Source organism: Talpa occidentalis, unplaced genomic scaffold (genome assembly GCF_014898055.3).
Source record: "Talpa occidentalis isolate TD23 unplaced genomic scaffold, MPIMG_talOcc4v2.1 talOcc4.3, whole genome shotgun sequence".
NCBI lineage: Eukaryota > Metazoa > Chordata > Mammalia > Eulipotyphla > Talpidae > Talpa > Talpa occidentalis.
In genome coordinates, this window is record NW_023603184.1 from 103,750,855 (window position 1) to 103,758,974 (window position 8,120).

Below are 8,120 nucleotides of genomic sequence, written 5' to 3' on the forward strand. Positions count from 1 at the left end.
GATGCAGTGGAGCAGGGCAAAGGGCTTCATGCTCTGGGGACCTTGTTCATTATAAGGGTGCTCCGCTTGTGTAAGTGTCCCAGACAACAAATGTGTTGTGAACCCCAACAAAGTCATTCAAGTACAAGTTCATTAAAAGGCAACTGATAAGAATGAGCTTTTTAAAATCCTCACCACTTCTGAAATATAAGTGGTTAGGATATGCATTCCTATTTAAATAATGAACATTTTCCCTTTTTTGTCTCTCTTAAGCCTACTTATTTGGTTCCCACTGCTTCCCCAAATATAATGCCATGACATACTAATTTAGAGGTATGCCACATGATATCATTTATAAAAAACATTGCAAGTTAGCAATATGCCTTTTTTTTTTTTAAAGATTTATTTATTTTTGCAGGCATTGAGTACAGTCAGAAGTGTGGGATGGTGAGTGAATTCACCAGAGCCAGAGCGGGGAACAGAACAGGCAGAGGGACGAAGTACACTGCTGAGGGGAGCAGCGGGCATGGCAGGAGAGGTCTGCGTGCCCTGTGGGACAATCGCTGGTGGCCGGGCATAGAACCGGCGCGGCAGTGGCTGTGGGCAGCTTTGCAGCCAGCGCTCATCTGCTGAGCCACCAGGGTAGGCCCAGCAATAGGTCTTTTAAAGGAAAACAAAAAGTTTCTTCACTCATTGTGACTATTCAGGGTTGTTTAAAATGCTAGAGGTTTGAAAGCATTCCCATTTCATTTTCCTAATAAATGGAGAACAGAATGATTACAAAATACAGTTCTGAAGTCTGGAATTGTTTTGTATGTTGTAGACGTTACCTAATCCCCCAAAGGCAAATTCTGATAGTAGCAGGATGGGGTACTGTGAGGGAGAAGGTCAACAACAGGGATCCATTAAATCTCATTTGTATGAAGATTCTAGAGAAAAGTCAAAGTTTAGATGCAAATTTGAGAACCCAAAGAGATCTAGCTCCATTCTGCACTATCACACAAAGTAGTAACAGAGTAAATTTATGAAGCTGTATCATTTGATTTGAATGATAGGTAGACAGATAAATAATATAGATAGATAGATAGATAGATAGATAGATAGATAGATAGATAGATAGATAGATATTGTTTTGCTCAAAATTGTAATTTACTTTGTGATTTTAGAAATAATAGAGCCACGTTTTCATCATTAAGGTGAGTGATTGTTCAGATATACTTGGCACTATCTGTAGGTTTATGGTTTCCAACTTGTTTAAGACCATTCCCAGAGTGAGGGCTGATTTGCCACGGTTATGAAGCTTTCAAGGCATAAACTATAAGAATGATAAACTACAGCAGTTGAAAATGTGCCTTCAGATACTCACTTGCAACTCCCATTTATGTCTCTAGGAATAGAGAAATGAGGATCTAGGGACCAAATCTGGCCTAGTCAGTAACAGTGTAGGTAACACATAAATATTAATGTTCATTACAGTTAGTGTGGTATGCAGAAATATCAGAGTGTAATTGTTAATTGCCAATACATTTCATTCATGTTACAAAGGAATAAGTGAAAACCATTTTACTATAATTTTTAAATGATTCCATCATAATAATTATAAAATATTCATTCCATTCCTTAGATTGTTAAAACTGAATTTCCTAAAAATGAATCACTTATATTTCAACTTTATTGCCATTTATTTCTGTATAGATTTGTCTATGTGTCTGTTATTCAGGTTAGTCATGAAGTAACTTCTGATTGTGTCAATTTACTAATGCTTCTTTACTCAGCATTCTTTCTACAAAATAGAATGCTTAACTAATTAAAGGCATTCATTACCGATTTCAAGGTATTTTAGGGGTGGTCATGGTATCAGCAGAAGGAGGCCCCTACTTGCCCTGCAAAGCCACTTGTTGAATCCTTTTCTCTTTTTGATTTATTGTTCTCCTAGGACTATTCATAGTCCTTCTTAACTCACTTCTGTTTCAATCTAACTACAACAATGAATATTTATCTATCACCTACTCTGTATCAGATAGCATGTTAAACATGTTAAATTTACTTTATCTTTGAATACTAAAACCAGACCTAGGAAGTATTTTTTTTTACTATGGAGTAAATCCCTGTTTTTTGCCTTCTCCTTTCTTCCAAACTGCACCCCAATTTTAATTTGAATAACTACCCTGGCCCCATTCCATGTGGTCTGGAGAGACTGTCAGTCAAGGCCCTTACCCCTCCTTCCTGCTTCGGTGTAGGCACACAACTCAAGTGAGGCCAATCAAGCTCGTTTGAGTGATACTGGGATGGAAATGTTATGGTATCATTTTAGTATCATTTTGATGCCAGAGTGCTGCAGGAAAGTCTCTTTCCTCTGTCATTCAGATCAATGGAGTCGCTGGTTCTATTCTTTGCAAGGCCTAATTGTTCAACTTTCCCTTTGACTTTGGAAGAGAACTAAGGCCATTTCAATGAATTAAACTTTTTGGCATAAGTGAGTCTGTTTCTCTTGCTTACAACCAAAGAATCCTGACTGACATGTTCCCATTTTGCAGATGAAGAAAAGGAAATGGAAATTCAAAGGGGCCAAGTAACTTGCTCAAAGTCGATGGTGGGGCCAAGACACATACCCACACTAATCAGACTCCAAAACATTGGATCGTAACACTGTGCTCTGCTGACTATTACAGCAAGGGAATAAGTTCCTGGAGCAGAAGAGAAAGCTTACACTACTTTTCTCTTTCTGAAACCCTCTATGCTTCTCTTGGATCCAGTGCTACGCTCACCAGATTTACTGAATCCAAGTAATGGGTCAAAACTGAATCCAAGTAATATGTCAAATACAGTTGAGGAAAATGATTTATTGACTTAAACAATTACTCTTCAGAAAGTAATTTTGTCAGTAGTAACTAAGCCCCTGCATCAATCAGATCAATGATCTTATTCATCTTAAAATAGCCTTTAAATATTTTCTGTCCTGATATGCAGTGTACTGGCAGGACTTTACACTTCTCTTCCAGTCTAGATGGCACACTGTGATGGGGAGCAAATAAGATTAAGAGCCTAAAGACAAGGCTTCTGGGTTCAGCACTGCCTCTTCCTAGATAAGGGACATTGGGAAGACTGGCCTGTGGGTCTCAGTTCCTTCATCTATGGAATGGGAATAGTGATGATGCTTCCCTTTCTGATTTATTGCAAAGGTGTAGTGAGATCATGCACCTCTTGAATGAATTCACTAGTGAACTATAAAGCTCTATGAACATCTGTATTTTTACTTTCAGGATCTAAAGAACTGCAGCATTCAATGACAATTTCAAGAGCAAGTTCCCTGTTGTACAGCCTCTTTCATTGATGCTCAAGCCATAGTCTTTTTTTCTCTTTCTCTATGTTTTATAAGATGAATGGCAGTCTTTATAATAAAAAACATGCTTCAGATTTCCAGCAGTGGATATAAGGATTTTTGTGATTCTGCCCTGAATTTTTACTCCTTGTGACAACTCTGATTTCACTGAAGGAAATCTGATCTGAAGGGTTACAAATGGGATCTAAAGGACAAATCCCATGGGTCACAGGAGCGGTTCTAGTTCTCATTGGTAATGGTCATAAATTGTTACCGCTGAGCTGGAGGTCAGCTGCCTTTCTGAAAGGACTCGCTGCTGCACACTCATTTCCGGGGAAGCAGGCACAGCACAAAACCTTCATGGCCCCCGGCCCCAGCGTTCACCTCCTTATTAGGGTCAGGATGAGTCTGTGGGGCTCTCTGTATTCCGTCTTGGTCTTTTCTGTAATGATTTAAACATAATGATACCTTACCATGTAAATTTGGTGCTTCTATTCCTTCTACTCCACTGTTTTTAGGCTTACATAGAAGATACCAACTTCATTCATTCGTTCATTCACCCACTCATTCACTACTGAGAGTCTACTACATGCAAAGCATTGGGTTGAAACTCTGGGGAAGTTTAAAAAAATAAATTGGAATTAAATAATCCCATGAAGGACATGTAACCCAGGAAAGGCTGTAAAACATAATCTTAAATAACTCAGACAATGTAATAAGGAGAAAAATGGCTTTTACAAGATGGCACATATATTTTGAAGAGGAAATAATCCTCAAGAAAAACAAATGTGATAAGCTATATTACCAGGGTGCAGGTAAGGCCCTAAAGCTAAAGCTTAGAAGGAGATAGGAACTTGGCTATAGGAATTTGGGGGTGAGAAAAGGCAAGTAGAGAGGGAAGGAGGGAGAAGAGACAGAGGGAGCAGACAAAATGGCGGGGGCTTTGTCTGTGTAGAAAAATGAAACATGAGATATTCTTCTTCTGCAGTGACCAAAAAACGTTTGAGGGTAAGGCTGTCTAAGATTTAATGGTATGGCTCCTTTGTGGCAGGTATATACACCTCCCCCTTTGCCTCGACTGTCTGGTAAATTTAATACACAAATGCCTCCTACTTTGAGTGCTTTGTGTGGAGGAAATTACAAAAATGGCGGGTGGGATGCATCTCATATTTGCTGAGAGAAGGAGCCACAGAAAGTGAAACATGAACCAGGTTTAAAATTCAGAGAGAGCAGGAATTTGGAGCCAGAATCACATATGACTTTTCAATTCCCCAGAATGTATAAGGATTAACTTGAATCAATATTATTGAAATCTCAAGGACAGGTGACTTCTGCTGTTATATGGAGCACCAAAGTGGAACAGGAGGGCATCATAAGGAGACATTAAGGATTTAGTGGAACAGATGCTGGGAAGGATTTTGTGGGACGATGGTGGAACAGAGGACAATCCAGGCAGAGGTGAAGGCAAAGGCTGAGCTGAGCATGGCTGTGGGTGAGGATAGGCCTTGTGGGCCTTCCCCCCACCCCGAGCTAGTATCCAGCAGGTTGTCTGTGTTGAGTTAGGGCGTGAATGAATGAACCAAAGGCAGTTTAGACAACTGAGGCATAGGAAACCTCGAAAGACAGCCCAAGAACTTAGTAGATTGTTCTGCTATTTTATAGGCAATGAGGAACCTTCCTTTGTCAAAGTATTTTAGTGTTTATGATCTCTTTGGATTTTCATAATCTATTAATAAGAGAAATGAAACATTAATTAAGGGAACCACTACCCAACAGTAAAAGCAGTTTGGTGTCAGTTCTTGTAAAACAAAATTTTTTAATGTTCATATGTCCAAGAGCAGCGATTTCTCAATAAACTGTTTACATGACATCTGCTGAAAATAGTCTTTCAGAATGTTATTCTGGCTTGCACAATGTGGCCAAAGAGTTTTCAGAATGCATCTAATACCGATATCTGCTTTTAGGTGCAAGAACCACTTACTAAGCAAGGTCCACGGGATTGGAGAGGAGGGAGATCTGACTTCCACTGACTTCCACGTGGAGACTTTCCTGGGCTCTCCAGACAACAGGAAAGTCTCCAGATAGAGAGCAGATGAACTGCCAGCATCTTCTCACTTTGATTATTATAGAAGGAAGGTTTCTCAACTCCCCCCACCCAAGTTCAACCCAGTTCTGCACTTATTTTTTTCCCCTCCTCCTAAAATGCACTTCCAACACCAAAGACTAAAATTATTGACTTTACTTTTGCTAATTTGAATGGAAAAGGACAGAGGCTGGCTCTTGGGCTCTGTTGTTACAATGATGTGCACCGCATTTTTGGAATCTCCAAAGAATTATTTGAACTATGTGGTGGAGATTTTCATGTCTCTGCCCCTGGACACACCTTTAACAGTTTTTTAGAATTCGACAATTTTGAAATAAAATTCTAACTCTGTAATTTCTTGGGAAAACCAGTTAATTAATTAAGTCATTTCCTTGAGCATAGTATCTTTACAGGTGAACCTGGGATAATGAGATTGACGAAATAGGATAAGCAGAAGCTTAAGAGGCATAACATATTGAAGCGGGTGCACCGCGTGAGCACCTCAATACACAGAAATTCTTCCCAGCCCTTCCTCCCAGTCAGCAGAGGGCACCGCAGACACTGCTCAATAATTATCTGCCAGCATGAGTTCTAACACTGTTTCAGAATTGCCAGGTACAATAACCTACTCCATCTAGCTTGAGGCAAAGGGCACTTACTGCAAGGCCAGGGGAGCTGCTCACAGCTCGACTTCCTGTACAGGCTCTTGGTTTGTGCTCCTTCCTAAGGAGTGTTGGCACCTGACTTCGCCTTGCAGTGATGCTCACTGCTGCTCAGTTTCCACATGACCTTGCACTTCAGCTCCTGAAAGTAGCCCAGTCAATTCTCCAGTTCTCTCATTTTAAATTTCTGGAGGGAAAAACCTTGTTCAGCTTGAGTCTCTGGTCCAATCAGCGGCAGTCAGAGCTGTAAACAGCTCTAGCCGCCTGGGCCTACCTGGTCAGCCCGGTGATAAGTAAAATAAAGCTGCTTTAGTTTCAGGTGTGACTGTTGGGGCTGAATTGGCATCACTGATTGGATGAAGTTTATCTTCCACTCTAGAGCTAGGGAGAGTCAGAGGATAGATCATCATTGCTCACCTGGACTATGAAAAATACCATGTATACACTTTATAATCAATTAAAGTTTTTTACTTAAGAAAGATACTCCTCATTTACAATGTGCCAGGCACTGTCTCAAGAGTTTACAAATATTAACTAAATCTTATAACCTGCTGAAAAAAAGGTACAATGAATGGCTCATATTATGCAAATTCTATTAAAGACACAGAGAGGTGGAGTGATTTGCCTAAGAACACTGATTGGGCAATAGAGTCAAGATTTGCCCTCAGGCACCTGGACGTGCAGAGATCAAGGTCCAGTCTGTCACGTGACACGACAGCTCCTAGGAAGTGGTCAGTGTCCCTGTGCAAGGCTGCCTGCCTCTGAGACCAGGTATTTACTGATGACCTGAATGTGTGAAGGGTTACCTCGAGTGACCATCCTCTTCTGCCCTTTCTCAGCTGACCGGCAACCCACTGGAGACATGCTCATCTCCCACTGTCTGTCCAGCTCAGGGGATGCTGGTGAGAACGCTTCTTCTCACTTCATATTACCGTGAAAGGGTTACATGTGTTAATGGTTGCATTTTGCATTCATGTTTTTAAAACCTTTTCACCTCAGTAACATTTTCCATTTTCTAACAACACTTTAAATTCCATTTCTATTACTTGAACATCAGGCACAATTATGCCATTTTGAGTTTCTTCTTTGCAATTAATGCAATCATATGACGCATCACTAATGCCAACCAGGAGTCTTATCACAAAATAGTATAAATTATCATATTTCTATATACATTTGCAAATGTCTTATCAACACTCCAATCCTGTATACATTTTTATTTTAAAAAGCACTCTGTGTTGGATTTCTGGAACTGTTACTATCAGTCAAACTAGATGCTTTATATGACTGCCTCTCTCACAGAGAGAATCTGTGATTGAAATTGGCAACTTAAATCAGATTACACAAGATTTTGCATCCTATAAAGAGCACTTTGAACTGCCAAAATTGTCCATAAGACTACAAGGCCATAGATATATGCACACACATACATATATCATCTACACGTATAGATACATTGATGTATATCTATAAGACCATTCTCTCATATATGATATTATATATAGACAATTATATATGTATAATAAACAATTTTTATAAATAAATTCTGGTACTCAGTAATGAGAATATTGGGTTAGTTATTTAACCATCTGGAATAGTTGCCCAAATACCTGAGATCACAGATTGTGCTTTGGTTTGATTTATATAAAAATGCATATATAATCATAAAATTTCCAGAGAATTGGTATAATTTTAACTTTGGCAAGTCACAATTACTCTGCTGCATATCTGTCTGTCAAATAAAGATAAAAATATCTCCCTATATACAAGGCAGTTGAAAAGTGACACAAAATCATATGCACACACTCTCTCATAATTCAGCTCTCTGTTTTCCCTTCCCTCTGATGAGACACCCTTTTTTGAACTTTGATCCTATATATATAGCTGGAAGACCCACAGATTAAGAATTAATCTGTGATGTATTATTTGCCATCTTGCAAAAAGATACCAGAAAGTGTCTCTTGCTCAGTCTTGGAGTAGAAACTCACCAGGAGGAATGAAAAGTTTTCCCCAATGTCTTTCCCTACCTTCCCCGAGCAGGGAAGATAAACAGGACTGGGTGTTTCTAAGGTGG